The sequence below is a fragment of the Aotus nancymaae genome, unplaced genomic scaffold, assembly GCF_030222135.1.
Source record: "Aotus nancymaae isolate 86718 unplaced genomic scaffold, 86718_ANA_hifiasm-v0.15.2.pri h1tg000039l, whole genome shotgun sequence".
Taxonomy (NCBI): Eukaryota; Metazoa; Chordata; class Mammalia; order Primates; family Aotidae; genus Aotus; species Aotus nancymaae.
Window position 1 is genome coordinate 7,574,526 of NW_026988453.1, and position 6,047 is coordinate 7,580,572.

The window sequence follows — 6,047 nt, forward strand, 5'->3', positions numbered from 1 at the left end:
GAAAACATCACCTTCCTCCTTGTCACCAAGCCTAGTAAAGCTGACCCCTTTGTGGTTTCTCCTCCTCCTTCATCTAATAATCTGCTGAATCCTGCCAACTGTTCCACCTCCGTGGTTCCCCCGTTCCACTCTAACCATGCCTTTGGTCGAGCTCATTACTTCATGCCTGTATTTGACAAGAGCATTCCACTTGATTCCCTATTCTAGTTGCTCCTCAGTTCAATCCATCCACGAAATGATCCAAGAGCTATTCCAAAAGAACCAATCTGACCATGTCACTCCCACAATGGTTTGTCACATTAGGTAGAATAAAACAGACCAATTTTGTTAGCATTCAAAGTAACTCTATCATTTAGACCCTACATAACAAACTCCTCTATCCCCCAGGACCTCCACCCAACTTTGCCAGCCTATGAGTCATTTCCCCGGCATGTTTCCTGTATCATTGCATTTCGACTTTTTCTCCAAAGCTATTTTTCCTACTTGAAATATCCTTTGCTTTGGTACCCTTTAACTGCCTCATTTCCCCAACATCCACCCAGTCAATAGTACTCATTTGTTAAAGTCCAACTCTATCTAATCCAAAAAGAATGAATTAACATTTACCTAGAAAAGGAGTGAAGCGTTGTAATCAGAGGCATAGGATCTGGAGCCAGACTGGGTTTCACTCCTAGTTCTCTGCCATTCCCTAGTTATGTAACTTGGGCAGGTTACTATGCCTCACATCCCTCATCTGTAAATTGGGATATATGCTATAATATATGCGATGTGAGTATTTGATATTATGTGACAAATATGGTGTAAGAACTTGTCATATATTACCTACTTTAATCCTCCCAACGACTCTGAGAGATATTATTATTCAAATTTTACAGACGGCCTCTTAAGACTCAAATAATTTACTTATAGCCACAAAGCTGGTGGAAATGGAAAGCTGGAATTCAAGCTCAAATCTGTCTGGACCAATGCCCAGGTTCTCTTTACAGCACTGGAAAAAGCACTAGGAAAGAACCAGAGAGGTCTAATCTCTTAAACTTACTATTAGATAGAGTCGGTAAAAGAGAACGTGTGCGCTGGTAAGGAGCATAGAAAACCACAGGAGCGTGAGGAAGTAATATTAGGCTCAGAGTCAAAGGCAGTTGATAGACCAATGTGTAATCCCACAAGGCAAAAACAATTGACAGGAAACATGGATATGAGCCCAACAGCAATATCAGACTTTGTTACTGGGGAAAGGTAAATGTGTTCCTAAAACAGTTAACTTGAGAAGACAAGTGTTACATCTAACATCTTAACTTTAGGGATCCTAGCACAAAATCAGGGACTTAAAGAGTTTAAAGAAGTCACTTGGCCAAGTGCACTGGCTCACACCTATAATCCTAGCACTTTGGGAGGGAGGCTGAGGCAGAGGACTGCTGGCGCCCAGGAGTTCAAGGTTATAGTAAGCCAGGATGGTGCTAATGCACTCCAGCCTGGGTGACAGAGGGAGACCCTGTCTCAGAAAAAAAAGTCACTCTGTTATCTCATCCAGTTCTTAAGTATTGAAGGAAAAAACCATCAACCTAGAATTCTAAAGCTAATGAAAATATTTTTCAAAAGGCGAAGGAAGAAGTAAAGACTTTCAGACAAAATCAGCAGAGAGACATCAGCAGCAGCAAGCTTACATGACAAGAAATGTTCAAGCAGCTCTTCAGACAGAAGGAAAATGATATCTAATAGAAATTGTGATCTACATAAAGCAGCAGAAATGGTAAACGTGGTAAACAAAGATTTTTTTCTAACTCTCAATCTCTTTAAAAGATGATGAAGATGAACTCTTTAAAGCAAAAATAACAGGAACATATTGTAGGTTTATAACTTTTGTATAAAGAAAAGTAACCACAGCAGTAGCACAAGGGACAAGAGGGAGGAAATGTTAGCATACTGTTGTTAGGTGCTCGTACACAGACACACACACAGACACACACACAGACACACACACACAGACACACACACACAGACACACACACAGACACACAGACACACACACACACAGACACACAGAGACACACACAGACACACAGACACACACAGAGACACACACAGACACACACACAGACACAGACACACACACACAGACAGACACACACAGAGACACACACAGACACACACAGAGACACACACAGACACACAGACACACAGACACACACAGAGACACACACAGACACACACAGAGACACACAGACACACAGACACACACACAGACACACACACACAGAGACACAGACACACACACACAGACACATACAGACACACACAGACACAGACACACATACACACAGACACACACAGACACACACACAGACACACACACACACAGACACACACACACAGACACACACACACATAAGTGAGGTCATATACATGAGGTCGTATAATATTATTTAAAGGTATACTGTGACTTTGATGAGTTAAAGCCATATATTTAAACACAGTTGCTAAAATCAAATAAAGAGGTGTAGCTAATAAGCCAATAGTGAAGATAAAATGGAGTCACAAAAAAAATCCAAAAAAAGGGCAGAAAAAGAGAAATACACAAAACACAAAACAAAATAGATTTAATCTCAACTCTATCAATAATTACATTAAGTGTAAATGGTCTAAATATTCCCAATTAAAAGGAAGACATTGTGAGATTGCATTTTTTTTAAAAAGATCCAACTGAATGCTATCTACAAGAAACTTACTTTAAATATAAAGGCAGCAAAAGATTAAATGTTAAAGGACAGACAGACTTCCATCTTTGTGGTGTTATGAAGCTATCTGCAAATCCTCATCCTCAAAAGTAAATATAAAACTAGAAAAAACTGACAAAAATAAACATTTCAGGCATCTGAAAATGAACCAAAGGCAGACCAAAAACTGAGAAGCATTTATTCTTTAAAAATTGCTAGAGCTTTAGGTATTAAGTATTAAAAGAAATTTGGTTTCTCAGCCTCAGTCTCTGCACTGTGAACTGAATAATTCTTTGCTTCGGGGCCTGTCCAGGCATTGCAGAATATTAAGCAGTATCTCTGGCTTCTAGCCGCTAGGTGCCAACAGCATTTCCCCAGTTGCAACAACCAAAAATGTCTCCAGACTTTTCCAAATGTCCCTATGGAGCAAAATCAGGAAGATAAACAATAATAGATCTAAATGCACCTAGTAAAGAGCCCTAAAATACAGAAAGTAAAAACTGACAGTAGAGAATGCAGAAATAAACAATTCAGTCGAACAATTACAGTTGGTGTGTTGATACTCCTCTCTTGGAGTATCAATTTATAAAACAATTAGAAAATCAGTAGGTGTATAGAGGGCTTGAACAACATTATCAATCAACTTGACCTAACCAGCGTGTAGAGAGCATGTCACTAGCAAAAGCAGAATACACATTTTCTGGTCAAACATATAATGGAATATTCTATAAGACAGACATATGCTAGGGCATAAAACAAATCTCAATAAATTTAAAAGGATTAGAATAAAAGAAAGTAATTTTATCTAGGCACAATAAAATTAAATTAGAAGTCAACAAGATATTTGGGAAATCTCAAATGTTTAAATTTAAAAATTAAGTGACACACTTTTTATATTTTTCCTTTTTTTTTTTTGACACATGCACATTCTGTCACCTAGGCTGGAGTGCAGTGGCGTGATCACACCTCCCTATACCCTTGACCTCCCAGTCTCAAGAAATTCTTCCACCTCAGTCTCCTGAGTAGCTAAGACCACAAATTTGTGCCACCATGCCTGGCTTTTTTTTTTTTTTCGGTAGAGACAGGATCTCCATATTTTGCCAAGGCTGGTCTCAAGCTCCTGGGCTCAAGTGATCCTCCCACCTCAGCCTTCTAAAGTTCTGGGATTATAGGTGTAAGCAACTGTGTCTGGCCTAAATGACACACTTCCAATAGCCATAGGTCAAGGACATCACACAGGAAATTAAAAAATAACTTGAACTGAATGAAAATGAAAACACAACATATAAACACAGGTGAGAAGCAGCTAATGGTGACTCTAGGGAACTTTTTAGCGTTAGATATTAATATTAGAAGAAAAGAAAGGTCTTGAATCAGTGGTCTAAGTGCCACCTTAAGAATCAGAAAAAGAATTAACCCCCAAAAAAGTAGAAGAAGGAAAATACACTACAAATCAGAAAGCAATGGACAAAACAAAGCAAAACAAGAAACAACTGGAAACCAATCAATGAAAACAAACACTGGTTCTTTGAAAAGAACAGTAAAATTAATAAACCTCTAACCAGACTGATAAGCAAAAAAAGAGAGAAAGAGAGAGAAAGAAGACAAGGTATAAATTACCAAGATCGGGATGAAAAAGAAGACAACACCGATCCTAAAGACGAGGTGAGGATGCCTGCTCTGACCACTTCTGTTTCGCTTTGTACTTGGTATGCTAGCCAGTACAACAGAGCAAGAAAAACGTAAATAAAAAGGATACGGAGGAGAAAGAAGGAAGCAAACCTAGTTGTATTCTAAGATGCAATCATCTATCTAATATATTCTAAGGTCACAGGACACAGGGTCAATATACAAAAATAAATTGTATTTCTATATTACTAGCAAAGAAGTGGAAATTAAAATGAAAAAGGGACAATTTACAATAGTATCTCAAAAAGGAAATATTTAGGGATAATGTAAAAAAGATCAATATATTAGGCCGAGAGTGGTGGCTGACACCTGTAATCTCAGCACTTTGGGAGGCCAAGGCGGGCGAATCACCTGAAGTCGGGAGTTCGAGACCAGCCTGACTAACATGGAGCAATCCTGTCTCTACTGAAAATACAAAATTAGCCAGGCATGATGGTGCATGCATGTAATCCCAGCTACTCGGGAGGCTGAGGCAGGAGAACTGCTTGAACCCGGGAGGTGGAGGTTGCGGTGAGCCAAGATTGCGCCATTGCCCTCCAGCCTGGGCAACAAGAGCAAAACTTTGTCTCAAAAAAAAAAAAAATCAATATATTGAATACTACAAAACACTTGAGAGAAATTTAAAAAGACTCAAATAAATGGAGAGATACGGTGTGTTTATGGATCAAAGGAATCAATATTGTTAAGATGTCAACTCTTCCTAAATCAATCCATAGATTCAGTGCGATCCCATTCAATGCCCCACCAGTCCCCCTCCCTGGATTTTTTTGGTAATAATTAATAAGCTAGTCCTGAAATTCAAATAGAAATACAAAGGGTGACACTTTTATTTGGAAGCTATTTCTCTTGAAGTTCAGTGGTTCAGGACCTGCTGAGTTAGGAGGGACAGGAGATCTGCAGCTAGGTCGTTGGCAAGTAGCCTGAACATTCCCTTTAGTTACGATGAGTTTACCCCTCAATCTCAAATCTTTCCCCAGTGGATTAACAGGAGAGCCAGTGATGCTGAAGCTTAAGTCAGGGAATGGAGTACAACGGCTACTTGGTATCGGTACATGGCTATATGAACATGCAGCTTGCAGGTACAGAATTCATAAATGAGGCATTGTCTGGACATCTAGGTAAAGTTTTAATAAGGTGCAATAATGTCCTTTATATGAGAGGTGTGGAAGAAGAGGAATGGGGAAATGAATGAATAGCATCTTTTGAAGGGGGTTTTTTAAATATATATTTCTAGACAATAAAGATTTGGTTTTCAAAAAAAGAATATACAAAGGGCCGGGAGTAACCAAAACCATTTTGAAAAAGAATAAAGTAATTTCAAGACTTACTACAACGTTACAGTAATCAAGGCAGTGTGGTATTTATGTAAGCACAGAGACACAGATCGATGAAACAGAATAGAGGGTCCAGAAATAGATCATCTACACAGTCAGTTGAAAGTTGATAAAGATGCCAAAGTTACTCAATGGAGAAAGGACAGTCTTTTCAACAATTGAATAGCCATGTGCAAAAATATGAAGCTTAACCCTTGCCTTCATAACACATACAAAGGTTACTTCAGAGTGAATGACAGACTTAAATGTCAGAGCTAAAACTACAAAACTTCTAGAAGTAAACATAAGCAAAAATATTTGTGGCCTTATT

General features: G+C 38.7%; 1 pseudogene; it reads left to right on the forward strand.

Moving 5' to 3' along the window:
* The first annotated feature begins 5,345 nt into the window (after positions 1 to 5,345).
* Positions 5,346 to 5,595, forward strand: LOC135268208 (small nuclear ribonucleoprotein F-like; annotated as a pseudogene).
* Positions 5,596 to 6,047: the final 452 nt, after the last annotated feature.